This window comes from Sus scrofa, chromosome 8, assembly GCF_054392235.1.
Source record: "Sus scrofa isolate SSC_HxYL_T2T_F1_AM1 chromosome 8, Sscrofa_HxYL_maternal_Yorkshire_Landrace_v2.0, whole genome shotgun sequence".
Taxonomy (NCBI): Eukaryota; Metazoa; Chordata; class Mammalia; order Artiodactyla; family Suidae; genus Sus; species Sus scrofa.
Window position 1 is genome coordinate 98,390,369 of NC_139390.1, and position 14,596 is coordinate 98,404,964.

The following is a 14,596-nucleotide window of genomic DNA, read 5'->3' on the forward strand; positions in this document are numbered from 1 at the left end:
TGGTCTTCTCTGGCCAAAGTTAAAATCAAGCTCTTATTCAGGAATGTTCAATAGGGTTCTAACTGCTTGCATAGTAATATAAAAAGATTTCTTTATTGTGTGCCTGGTAATAGGTAACATCTTTCAAATGTGATTGCCTTTAGGAGCTTTTGCCCCTTGATATAGATTTGTACTTCACTGCCTGTGTAAATTGTTATTAGAAGCAATTGTATTCTCCCCAGGAGATTAGGAACAGATCCATAGGAAATGGGGCTTATCTTGAACACGTCTTATTGGGGCACATAGGAGTCGGCCAGGCTGGTAATGTCAAACCACTCTGCACGTTTCTGCTACATCCCTTATATGGCACTTGAGATACTGAATAACTCAATCTTTGCAAAATGCACTATTGTCAGCATTCTTGTTTAGTGAGGTCCTCCCCTCTCCCCCAAAATAAATGACCATTTGACCTGTCAAGTAAGACATAATTACACTTTAGAGCTATGATGCTTTGACAAGAGAAGCATTTCGTAATGAAGGAGTATATGCAAGAGCAAAAGCATGTGGTCATGAAGTAGTATGTAAAAGGGAACTGTAAACTGATTTAGGGATTTGAGGAAGGTTTTTCAGAGGAATAGACTTTCAAACTGGGGGTTTAGTTTAACAGTGAAAAACAGATGGGTGAAAAGTATGTGGGCAATATTCCTAGCAGAGGCAACAGTACACACGAAATTCCACAGACAAGCAGTAAAAAAATAAATGCTGTACAAATGAGGAAAAAGAAGGATGTAAATCTGAATCATACAATTGAAAAAGGTACTATTAAAAATAGAACCTGCCAGAATTCCCGTTGTGGCTCAGCTGAAATGAATCTGACTAGTATCCATGTGGATGCAGGTTCAATCCCTCGCCTCACTCAGTGGGTTAAGGATCCAGTGTTGCCGTAAGCTGTGGTGTAGGTTGGAGATATGGCTCAGATCTGGCCTTGCTGTGGCTGTGGTGTGTAGACTGGCAGCTGTAGCTCCGATTAGACTCCTAGCCTGGGAACTTTCATATGCTGTGGGTGAGGCCCTAAAAAAGCCAAAAAAAAAAATGAAGTTTGATTTCATAGGTAAACAAATGAAGTTTATAGAAAGAGCAGTGTAAGGCCATGATAATGGTTTTCTGGATGAAGGCAAGTGTGCTGAATGGATTCTATAATTCGACATTGAGTTATATAATTGGACAATTACTTTGTCAAGAATGCCTATTAGGACAGGCTTGGATACTAACTGATATAGTTGATAGCTGCATGACTTAAAATAATAAAGGTATATTTCCTGTTTTTGTTCTGCTTGTTACAGTTTAGCAAGGAGACTCTGTTCATATAACCAATCAGGTACTCAGGCTAATGGAGCAGCAGCCCTCAACAAAAATTTTGATTAGTGGGCAAGAGAGTTCAGAAATTCCAGTTCAAAAATTCCAGGTTCAGAGAGTTCAGTTTCCAGTTCAGAAATGACACAAATGTATAAGTCATAGGTTCTCAAATGCCCCACCCACAGAAAGAGAATCAAAAGTACAATCCTACGAAGAAGGAAGAAAGCTGGATATATTTGGTGAGCAGCTTTAATGTCTACTAGAATGTACCAAATTTTCTCTTACTCTCCTCTCTGCAGTCAGCACATAAATACTTTCCAAGTGAGAGAGTCAGTTCTGTCTTAGGGCATTAAGCTCAATGCCTATGATCTCTTTATAATGTATGACTGTTTCTATTTTCATGTAGTGGTGTTCAGAAGTCGCTAACTTAAATCAGAATTTGCCTTGTTTTAAGCTACATACCTGTGCATCAAAATACCAGTTATCCTGATGCACTTAACAGATACACAAAGCTAAAACAAGGAGATGGTATCCACAATACACATTCAGAAAGGAAGATAATGGGAGACACACAGCAACAAATGTTCCTTATTATTCTCATGGGGTGGAAATTATTAATGCTCCGCCTTGAGAAGAACATCATGGTCCACTGCTTTTCATGGACCTTGACTCTGCCCTCTGGAGATTCTTTTGTCTGGTCTCCTATGTGCCCATATAAGAAGTGGAAATTAGATAATATACCTTCCTGAATGTTGAGAAGCTATCTCAAATAGTCAAAATTGATTTTTGTCCAGGCCAGTATTATCTAATAAAATATAATGCAGGTTCTAACTGCAGTTTCATAATATTACATATTTTTAACAAATTAAAAGCAGGTGAAATTAATTTTAATACCTATTTATTCTATCCCAATATATAAATTATATTTTATATTTTGTCATAATAATTATTGAGATATTTTAGTTATCTCATACTTAGAGATATTTTATTTTCTTCTTTTTTTATACTGTCTTAAAAGTCTAGTGTATAATTTCATACTTATAGCACATCTCAATCCCGATGCTAAAGTTTGAATGGCTTATAAAAGAAAATGCAACCGTTTGAAACAATAAAGTTATGTTTAACAAACGATATTTAACATGTATCAGAATTTAAATTTAAAATCAAAAATAAAAATTAATTTAAATTAAAAATGAATTAAAATTTTATTTTAAAGAAATTAAAAATTCATTTCTTCAGTTATACTAACCATATTTTACATACTCAATAGCCCTAAGTGGCTGGTGGCTATACCAAAGAACACCCATTCAGGCCTATGGTTTCTTTGTCTTTTTTTTTTTTTTTTTTTTGTCTTTTTGTCTTTTCTAGGGCCCCTCCCGTGGCATATGGAGGTTCCCAGGCTAGGGGTCTAATCGGAGCTTTGCTGCTGGCGTAGGCCAGAGCCACAGCAATGCTAGATCTGAGCCGCGTCTGTGACCTACACCACAGCTCATGGCAACGCTGGATCCTTAACCCACTGAGCAAGGCCAGGGATCGAACCTGCACCCTCATGGTTCTTATTCAGATTCGTTTATGCTGTGCCACAACAGGAACTCCTGGTTTATTTGATGGTACAACTTTCTCAAAACCTTTAGTGTTCTTACTTGAGTCACAAATTTTGAGGTTCAGGTAGTCACACTCACAGTCATTTGTTCAATATGCCTTTCTCTCTCTTCTCTCCCTTGGCTTAAACTAGTCTATATTATCCAAGAAATTATGCTTCTGCTTTTTGTGCACTGGGCTATTTTTTCCAGGGGCAATGATTTGCAGGATGGCCCCTTAGTCATTTCAGATGCTTTAACAACACATGTAGCAGCCATGATGTTCATTTGTAGCAAGGATGTATTCTAATTAGCCTTGATCACTTAAAGGCCATCTTAGTTTTGTCTTTCACAAGTTGGTGATGAGAAACAGCTGTTTCTTTCAAACCTAAAAGTCTCTGAATTTCTGTATTTTTTCTATTCTTTCCTCCTGCTTGTTACCAAGCATATATTTTCTGAGATCATGTCTTTGGAGTAGCTTGGCAATTATAGCCAACATATACCACTAGTATTTTGTTACTCAACCTCTTTTTTAGATCTACAGGTTCATAAAATACATTTCCTGTCATGTAATTATAACAGGTGAGAAACCAGCTATTCTTTCATGGGATCATGTGGATTGCCATCCTTCTGTAACAGTTTTTCACCACCTACAGCCAGTTCATAAGCCAATACTACATATGTTAATTCAACTGTCTTCTTTTCTACCTTACATAATTTTCCAATTACTCAACAGCAAGTAGGCTAACATGCTGCATCATCAACACAGCCATATTTCAGCGGCTGAAAAAAACAAAGGTCAATGTTACACTGATACAACTAGTCCATGCCAAGTATGCCTATGTGATCTATTTATCATACCCACTTAAGAAACTAGGCACGAAGCAGTAGCCACCATTTCAAATATTACTTATCATCATGCCAACGGGAAAAGACTACTTGGAGGATTTCAAACTAACAATTAAATTCTCTGACTAGGAAGTGACACAGATCACTCCTGATCACAACTCCGGTCAAAACAAGGGAACTCACATATGATCTTAACATATGCCCAGAAGGAGGAGAGACGAAATACTTGGTGATTAACATTGTTGATGATCATGGAAATTATGGCAATGGAATTCAGGAAAGAGAAGGAAACTATAAGATAGATGTCTATGACTATACATGTCTATGACTGCAATTATTATGGAAAAATGATTAGAAGGGTATATACTAGTGGGTATAGATAAAATAAGGAGATGAGCTTCAAAAGCATGATAGTCTTTTACCTAAGAGTAGAGAAATGTTTGGAAGTGGGATTAAGTAGCAAAATAATTCTGACTTCTTTCTTGCCTTAACATACTATTTACTGTAATGGTGTGGATAAATGAATACTCTCTACCAAAGAAGGTCTTTAATTTAAGTAACACCTTTAGGAGATTTCTAGAATTCAATTAGAAATGAACAGAGAGATATTTTCATGCTTTATTTATTAACTTATTTGTAATAGCAGTGAAATTTAAAAAGACCTAATGGGGTGACCTTTGGGTGAAGGACGTAAGTAGAGTAATTTCAGCTGTGAAAGGAAGCATGGATGAGACATTGTAGTTTTGTTTATTGCCTAAGGAGAAGAAACATGATGGAGTGAGCTGATCCTAGGGTTCCAAATAATAGTAGAGAGAAGAAAGTAAACAGGAAATAAAGTTCACAAAACTCATACAAAGTTCTTATCTATGGTTCTGGACTCCTTTGAAGAGACCAAATTACAGACTCCTAGTACCAACCTCAACTCAAACTCCTACTTTCTGTAAGTCCACTAAAGGCTTAATGACCCCCTTTATGTTTTTGAACTCATCCATCAGGAAATCATTTTCTATCCAATAGGGATGAAAATTCAATCCAGATTTCATGAAAATTCAAGGGTGACTTCCATCAGAAGGCATTCCTGACTTTGCCAGCCCAAACTGTCCTCTGCTTCCACTTGTGCTGCTATTAAATGTGTTTTCAATACTGCAGCCATTTTAAAACAGAAGTCAGAAAGCCAAATCTCTACTCAAAACTCCATGATGGCTCCCATTTTAACCAAGCAAATGCCAATGGTCTTAGAGTTGCCCTCAAGTTTTTATATAATCTCATCTTTTTTTTTTTTTTTTTTTCCCTTTCTCTTGTTCATTGTGCTTTAGTTTTCCGTATATTTACCAGGTAGGCTCATGCCTTAGGGAACTTGCACTGCTTTTTCCTTGTCAGGGAATACTCTCTCCTGAAATATTTATATAACTAACTACATCATGTTCTTCAAGTCTTTGTTAAAACCACTCTTATTAAATAAATCTTACAAACATAGATTAAATTGCCAACATTAAAATCTGGACAGATTTACTCTGTCCTACTTTTTCTTACTGTCCTTATTCACTTCTCACAATATAATTATGTTCTTTTATTATGTTAATGTTTAATTGCCTATTTACATTATTCTAATGTAAGCCCCACAAAAGCAGTTATTTATATATTTTTGTCTTCTTCTGTTCACTGATGTCTCTTAGAGGCCTTAAGTGTGATAAGCACTTAATTGTTGTTTGTAGAATTGTACTAATTCTGTTTACTTTTCTGTCTTCCTGACAAGACTTAGTCTAGGAACGAGATTTCAGTCTTATTTACCTTTCTTTTCAGCTAAGGACCCAATGATTAGGAGCCAAATGATGCCAGGAAAGCTTGAAATGATGTGTAAAGTATATGACACACTTGCCATTTCACATTTTGCAAAAGAGATTTTTGTAAAGTGTAATATTTTTAAAGTAATGCACTAATTTTTATCTTTCAGTAAAATTGAAACCTAGGACATTTTTATAAACCTGAAAGTGCAATTTATCTTTTATTTAAGATAGAGATAGTACACAAAAGATAACACAATTGCCCAATTTACTTTGTTATATACATGTACAAGACAGATTGTGTCAAATTACTTGTACAAATCTGTAATCTTACTTTGTTTTCATTGTTTTGTATACCTGTTTAAGAGTATAAAATAATGTGCACTAGAATCATTTTCAGAAAATCTTAATGTAGATACTTAATCATCTATTTTCTGAGTAAACAACTGGTCTTTTTTTTCTCTCTTTCTCTCTTCCTTCTTCCCTTCTTTCCTTTCTTCTTTTCTTTCTCTCTTTCGATCCACACAAACATCAAATTTTTTTTTTTTAACAAAGAAGTAACAGAAATTTAATGTAAAAAGGATAGTATTTTAAACAGTCCTGGAACATCATTCTCATATGCAAAAAAAAAAAAAATAGAAAAAAGAAACTCAACTAATATATAAAACTTATACCTCAAACTTTATACGAAATTAATTCAAATAAGATTGCAGACCTAAATGTAGAATACAGAATTATAAAAATTTTAGCAGAAAAAAACATCAAAGGTATCTTTGTGATACTGGGTCATACAAAATGTTCTTTAGATACAATGGCTAAAGAATTTCATATATAAAATAAAAAATGATAAATTGCTCGGGGAAAGAATCTGAGCAAATTAAAATATTAAAATACATATTAGGAACAAATATTTGCAAGTCACATGTATTACAAATATTTGTATCTGGAATATACAAAGCACAATCAAAACTCAATAAGAAAGCAAAATAACCCAATAAAATAATTGTTAGATTTGACCAAACACTTCATGAGAGAAGATACACAGATGGCAAATAAGCACATAAAAAGATGTTTAATATCATTAGTAGTTAGGGAAAGAAGTAACTGTTGGGCTTCAAGGCCCCATCAAGCTGATTGAACTCAGAACCTCTGGCCAAGACAAGAATTACCAGACCGTTATCATCACTCCACCCACCTCATTTTAATGCCCCTTCCCCCACCTTGAGCAACCTGGCCTACTCCTTCCTAACCCCTGCTAGGAAAGATATGCGGTCCGCTCCTCATCACCCCCCACCCCATGGGGGCCTTATTATTCCCCAACCAGTAAGTGTATCCTAAGACCCCCTCTTTCCCCAACCAATCAGCAGGTCATCAGGTATATCTTGATGATACCTCTCCTCTCCCTGGGTTATAAAAACAGACATGACCATGGCTTGGTGTAGGCAGCTCTCCCTGATTATCAGGAAGTTGTCCCTCTGTGCCAGCAGCATTTCTATTATCAATAAACTCTTTTTTCTTTTCACCAAACTACTAATCTGGAAATTCTTCTGATCCAAGAACACAGACCACAAAATAACAATTATGCTAAAATACCACTTAACACCTATTTAGAATGAGGGTGAAAAATTGACAGTATCAAGTGCTAAGTGCTAGAAAAGAATTCAGAACTGGAAATCTCATATATAACTAGCCAATATAAAAAATGATATAGCCATTGTGAAAAAACTAGTAATTTCTTATAAAGTTAAACATACACTTACTATGCATTTCAGCTAACTCACTCCTAGATTTTTAAAAAAGGTAAATAAAATTTATATTCACACAGATATCTGCATGTATATAACAGTTCTAGTTAAATCATCAACAACTGAAAACAATTAAAATGATTCTCACCAGAGGAATGGATAAATAAATAGTGGTACTACCATAATGAAATGCTACTCAGCAATAGAAAGGAACAAGCTATAGATACACAAAAGATAACCAGAATCATGCATTGCAGGTTTTCTTAAAAGAAGAATGGCTTGCTATAAAATTTGGTTGGGATGATTGTAGTACAACTGTAAATGTAATAAAATTCATTGAGAAACTAAAAAAAAGTGCAAACAAAAAGAGAAGAATGACTTTCAAATCTCATCATGGGGTCAAGGATATTAACTAAGAGAAGACTGATCTGGAAATGGAATTGTCTAACTTTAATTAATGAATATTAATGAATACAAAGGGTCATAATACACTCAATACTATGTAACTTTTGGGCAAAGTCATAATTCTTTTCATCTCCTATTAAACAAATAATCACAAATATATATTACACTTTTCATAGTTCTCCAGAACACAAAATGCTGTTTCATATATAACAGGTCACAGATGCTTAGTGGTAGCTAACTCAACTAGTAAATTCATATTAATTTGGAAATCTATGTGCATCTAAGCCATTTCTCAATTTTAAAGCATTAATTAGCATTTCTCTTTAAATCAGTCTCACATCCTTGGCTAGTTAAGTGGATACCAAGCATAAGTCCATAAAGGTACACAAGAGCTTAGCTAAACCCCACCCATGTCACACATATGAAATTTCGGATACTACTCCTGTTTAGTATCTCCAATTACCATCCAGAATATAATCATCAACCACAATAGCAATAATATCCAGCCTTAAAAGCCCCCAAATCTCCTCCCTTTTAACTTAATCACTTGTATCATCAATAGAACAGAAGGAAATATCCAGCATCTACTAGGTACGAGGTTCTTGTATGGGGCATTGACATCATCCAGTGCAATCTATATATCATCTTTGTGCAGTAAATTTAGTTTCTATTTTTAAAATGTGAAAAGTGAGGTTCAGAGAGTTTATCTTAATGAAATCCACATAGTTGGTAATTGTTGGAGCTTAAGATCTCTGTGCTGTTTTGCTCATGTCTCAGAGATCACCTCCCTCCAATTTGAAGACTCTCAATAATATCTGCACAATGACTCAGCAGACTGATTTTGTCAATTACGTGTAACCCAGTGGAGAAGGGCAGCAAAGAGGGATGATAGAATCTTCTGACAATTTGTGTATGAATTTATAATGAGAAATTGTTTTAGCACTTTTTAGCCAAATTATATTGGTAAAATTTAGGTACAGCCTATCTAATCCACTGGAAAAAATACATAAACAAACATATAAGTATATATTTTTTTAGAAGACTTTCAAACACTGTATATTCAAGCCAACTATTCTTCAATTCATTGGATGAATTTTAATGAAAAGTTTGAGTAATTATGAGTAATTAACACTAAAACTCACTTAATTTTAGAGAGTATTCTATTTTTTAAATCTTGTTTCACCACATATTGCTGATGTCTGTCTCTTTTTCATAGTGAGAGACAGAACTGGCTGCCAAGATAAAGAAGAGAGAAAAAGAGTCTTTATAGTCTTATAAACAGCATTTATAAGACTGAATTTTAACATCACAATGGAGTAATTACCTATTGGGAATGGAAAGGAGTAATAAAATATGTCAAGTGATAACTCTAAGCTATTATATCTTCTTTTAAGAGTTTATATAGTCTGCTTTAGCTACTTTAATTTTTTATGTAACTATTCACAATTAAAGATTAAATCAGCCTCTACTTGTAGACTTCATTTAAAGACCATTTAAGAAGGCTGTTTGGAATTGAGGGACAGTGAGACACCTAATATTTCTAGGTCCACCACATAGTTGAGATATTTTCATTTACCAAGCTTATATTTAGCTCTTTTCTTAAGCAACAAAGTGAAAGGAAGATTTCAACATGGCAACTCTCCAGGGAATGTGCATAGATATTATTTTTGCTCCATGGGCTAAGAGGAAGAAAGTTCAGGCTCAAGCCTTGATTAATAAGTGCAAGGAAACGATGACATACTGAAGATATCTGAACTCTGAGACTTTCCCTTCAGGTGAACTGCAGAACTTCAGCAGTTAACATGAAGAATTGAAGGCGGTCTTCTTCCTAATAAAATTCTTCTGCAGTCGACATGGAATTCCATACTCAGTCAAATGTTGCTAGTTTTACTTGAATTTGAGAATTCAATCAATAGTGCAATTAGAATAGAAAAAGCCATAGATGGCACACCGAGGTTGTCACTACTTATTTTGAAATAAAATTCAAAAAAAAGCCATAGATGGCCACCTTTCTACCCTCTACTCTGCATCACACACCAGCATTATGCATTGACCAAACCTCCCCATCCACAGAAAATACCTGCTCAACTATAAGAGCAACATTCTCCCAGCACCAAGACAGCTCCTTGAAAGAGAACATTCCTTCTTAATCTTATAATTGGCCAGGATTATCCATCACCCACTACTTGCCAGATTCTGTAAACTGTCAATGATACATCATTTAATGTATAGCCCTCTGCCTCAAAATACTTATAAACTGTGCTTTGACTTCTAATAGGTGGAACAGTTTTGGAGCTTCCTGAGATCTATTCCTGGGGTTATAATCCTCAGTTTGGCTTGAATAAATTGTCTATTTCTCTCTTAGATCAACTGATTAGTTTTTGTCAACATTATCAACTGGCTGTCTTCCTAAAAAATGTTTTTGAGGTCAATTGCTTTATCTAAAGATACTCCTTTTACATGACTGGTACTGTTAATGGAATCTGTTCTCCAACATACTTTTGGAGATTTGACCTTTGTAAAACTTTGGTTAGAAAGGATGTTCACAGTGGCTTGATGCTCTTTTTCCAAGAGAATCTGATTTTAGCAAACTACAGCTTCCATTATGGATTTGACAGTTTGAAAGAGGACACAGTCCACTTCATTCCATTCTTTTTTTTTTTTTTTTTAATTTTATTTTCATGTTTTAAATCTACTGTCTCTACTACCACAGAGGTTAGTTCCTCTCACATGACACCATAGGCAGGTGGCAGCTATTTACCAATCACAATTTTCATAAAGTTTCCTCACCTGTCTTCAACTATTACTTTTAAAGCATAAAGAACCAAAATACGCTTGCAAACTTCAAAAGGGGATTCTGATTTCCTAAGTGAAATAAATGAAAAACCAAGTGCTCTGCATGCTGGCATTGTTCATTATCAACCATGGAAGGTGGGGCCATCAGAACTTTGCTGAGCCATCACTTCTGTGGGACCCAGACAGAGTAATAGGTCCCTGGAGGAAAAGAAGCATATAGCTTTTGGACATAGGAAAAGCCATTTTGGGCCTAAGCCATTTTGTGAGCTAAGTCTGGCCACAAAAGCTTGCGCTTGAACAGATCACAGTAATAATAATCTTAAGAGAAAAAACCAAATTTATCAGGCTGGAAAAGTAACAATAGCAAAGACATTAAGTCAGCTTTAAAGACCCCAGCTCTCTTCAAATGGTAATGATTAGCTCGAAATACTATCTTTAGCTGTTTTGAAGAACTTACCCTATCTCACTTAACCACCAGAACAATCAGAATCTAAGAAATAATGGTGAGACTTTTCTGGCACACGTGACTTCAATCAATTACAGTTTAGACTCAATCCATCTTTACCACAATTTTATGCTGAATTCTCCTCAGCTCAAGCTCCTTGGTGAATACAATGCACCCTTAGCTTAAAACTTTCCCAGTTTTGCCATTAAGGAGACACTGCTTTGGAAATATCCCCGGTGTTCTCCTTACTTATTAGTGCAAGTAATAAATCAATCCTTCTCCCACTCTGTGCCTTCCGCCTCAACATCCTCTGAGAAGTGAAACCGTTTTAAAGTAACAACATCGAGCAGCCTCACCTCAACAGTCCTTTCTTCCGTGGTGCGCCTGCGCTGAGCACTGCATCCTGGGAGCACGAGCGTGGGCGGCCAGCTAATCACCACAGCAGCCTGGAGCCGCCTGCAGTCACACACCCTCAGGAGCTCTCACAACCTCGGTGGTCAGTGTGGCAGCCACTTGTCGCTGGCCTGGCTTGGCCTGTCCAGGCTACCAGTTTTCAGGCCACAGGGAAAGAGAGTCCTGGACGGGCCGCCTTGCTGCCGGCGAGGATGCCTGCTCTTTTGCTTGCAACCAGCAAAGCCAATCAGTTGGATCAGACTGTTGGCGAAGACAACGACAGGTGTGTGATATTTTTATCCAATTTATTTCCAAGTAAATTGAATATTAGATGAAATTTTACTCTAGGAGGGGGTATGTGTTAGAATTTGAATTCAAACCTGAGATACGCTCAATTCTAGTACAGGGTTTCCTTAAGTTTTTCCCTCAAATATAATTCACCTCTCTTGTAGACACTATTTAAGATTTTAATAACTTTCTTCAAATACTTCTTTTACCTTTAGCCATGTTTTCCTAATGCGTCAAGTTTCTGATTTCACAGAAAGGGTATTTTGACTTCACAAGTAATTGTTAATTGGAAGAATGGATGGATCTCTCTCAATCTTACCTTTTAATGATGAGGCAAATTGTGGCTATAAAAGAAATTCAAATTATATTCCATATTCACACAGTGACATTATGGAAGCCAAATTTAGAATCTGAATTCTAAATTCTAGGATAGGATAGGGACTCTGACCCAGGTGATTCAAAACAGACCATTTATGGCTCCCAAAAACGAGAGGCCTGAGATCAAACAATAAAGACACATGCAGAAACCAGAGGAATGCTTTTTGGAGCATCTCCTCATAAACTTTTTCCCATGCAAATAAGGCATCCTTGGCTGAAACCAGTCAGAGGATCCAAATGCACCCCCTTAGGCACACATGGTGCAGCGGGTGTTGAGCCAGGAAATTAGTGGGCATGGGGCAAGAGAATAGGGGTCCTCAAAAAGGTCTGCGATATAGGAATAAAAGAAGAGACCCAGTTGCAGTCAGTGCTAATCCCTACCTAGGGTGGTACACTCTCTCTGAGGGTTTAAATAAAGCTTGCTGTACTGCTACCTGACTTTTGATTGCGACCTCCGAGGCAATAGGCAGGAGCATTTTTCACTCTGGGCCACAGACAAGAACAGTTCATTAAAAGAGGCCAGGGCAGAGCTGTTACACTGAGGTGTCAGTTCAAGGGGAAATTCCCTTGACCCAGAACTGCTCCTCTTCTGTGCTGATTGCCGCTGCCTAGAGAGACCACCTGCCTCCCTCTCTGCTGGGCAAGACCACTGGGTCTATCCCTGCTCTGCTGTAGCACCTCCCCACCGTAACAACCTCCAGAGAGCCTGCCTCCATCCTTGGACGTCTAAGCCTGCTGGCTCTATCCTGCTGCCATGACTGTGCTTCTAGGCCTGCACCTCCAAATGTGTGCAGGCCTAGAAGCACAGTCTTGTCTTCTTGTGTGTAGGCAAGAACTGAGAAAGAGCACGGAGCAGAGGAACCTGACCTCAACTCAGTTTTCCGGTTAATTAATGTACAACAACAAAACAGATACCACGAATATAGATAAATATAATAAAGCATACTATTAAATTTACTTAAAAAATAATGATCAAGTGGAAATGGGAGTTCCCATTGTGGCTCAGCGGGTTAAGACCCTGACATTGTGTTTGTGGGGATGTGGGTTTGATCCCTGGCCTTGTTCAGTGGGTTAAGGATCTGCTGCATGTAGGCCCAACAGCTGCAGCTCCAATTTAAGCCCTAGCCAGGGAACGTCCATTTGTTGCAGGTGTGGCCCTAAAAGAGGGGGGAGGGGAGTCATACCTCTACTTTGACTAAGGAAAGTATTTTACAGCTTGTCACATTAAGAGAGACATGGAAAATAGCATTACTATGGCTCAGAGAGGTAATCTGAACCAGGCTGATACAGATTCAGAATGTTTTTTATAAAGGCACACCATTTATTAAGATATTAAATCTACCGTGTTTCCCTTGGTTAATAGCCAGTTTCCCAAATGCCCTGACTGCCTCTTCCTACCAAACAGGTGTCTTGAGTCCAAAATCTCTAGATTACTGTTTCATATAGCAACAAAAAGTAAGTCCTAGACAGCAGGATGACTCCAGGATTCCATTCCCTTGCTGGTTCTCTGCCTGTGACCTAGCATTGTGTCTTGACACACAAGTTAGACAATGTAGTCTTAGGAAAATCACTTTAATTATTTTTTTCCCTATAAAGTTCAGATTATTTTGAATCTCTATTAGACATTCTAGGATAATTAAATATTAGTTGAAGTTATTAGATCCTTATTGAGGATCTCTTAGTAATATAGTAAGTTATAAAATATGATGCATAAGATTTTTTAGTCGTTAAAATCCTCTAAAATTGCATGCTTTATTTCTAAGATAAGGATTACAATTTATTCATTTATCTATATATTTATTTATTTATTTATTTTGTCTTTTGCCTTTTTTAGGGCCATACTGCAGCATATAGAGGTTCCCAGGCTACGGGGTCCAATCAGAGCTGTAGTCTGGCCTACTTGTGGCCTACTTGACAGCCACAGCAATGCCAGATCCAAGCAGCATCTGTGACCTACATCACAGCTCATTAACCCACTGAGCAAGGCCAGGAGTCAAACCTACAACCTCGTAGCTCCTAATCGGATTTGTTTCTGCTGTGCCATGATGGGAACAATGAGGATTATAACCTTAAATGCTCCATCTTTTATCCCCATACCATGTCACCTAATGGATCCTACACCAGAGAATTGCTATGTAACATTTTAAAGTCTGAATAGAATGTTACCATGAATTTTTGCTTTTAATTTTGGTTTAATAATTTTTTAACTTTTAAAATTGCTCCCAATAAAAGTATAATGTCACATGTATCTCTCCGGGAAAAATGTTGCAGATAGCGTTCCTTCTTGAACATTTCAGAAGAAACTTAACCATCTTAAAAAACAAACCAACCAACAAAAACCTCAGGGCCCTCAGAATATGACTTGGTTCACTTAGAAGACAAATTATTTCATTCTCCTTTAAATCAAATCTATTGTGCTAAATAAAAAGCGGGAGAAAATTATGCATGTTAAATTAAATGTGGATATTTTTCTATTGTAAACTTTTTTGCAGATGCATTCCATAGATGGTTGTTCTAAATAATGTTAGGGTAAAACTAGTAAAACTATATTTTATCCAATGGGAAAATAAAAAATGGATCAAATTTTAAATTGTTACA

General features: G+C 36.6%; 2 long non-coding RNA genes across 6 annotated transcripts in view; one reads left to right on the top strand and one right to left on the bottom strand.

Annotated features, from left to right (window-relative positions):
- The window catches only part of LOC146400954 (uncharacterized), a 539,998-nt gene extending 528,448 nt beyond the window's left edge, over nucleotides 1–11,550 (bottom strand). The window contains exon 1 of the long non-coding RNA XR_014812989.1: nucleotides 11,296–11,550. This is a non-coding gene — a long non-coding RNA (uncharacterized LOC146400954). The remainder of the gene's footprint in view (nucleotides 1–11,295) is intronic.
- Nucleotides 11,375–14,596, top strand: part of LOC110262158 (uncharacterized) — a 439,288-nt gene continuing 436,066 nt past the window's right edge. For all 5 annotated transcript variants that reach the window (XR_014812985.1, XR_014812984.1, XR_014812988.1 and 2 more), the window contains exon 1: nucleotides 11,375–11,615. This is a non-coding gene — a long non-coding RNA (uncharacterized LOC110262158). The remainder of the gene's footprint in view (nucleotides 11,616–14,596) is intronic.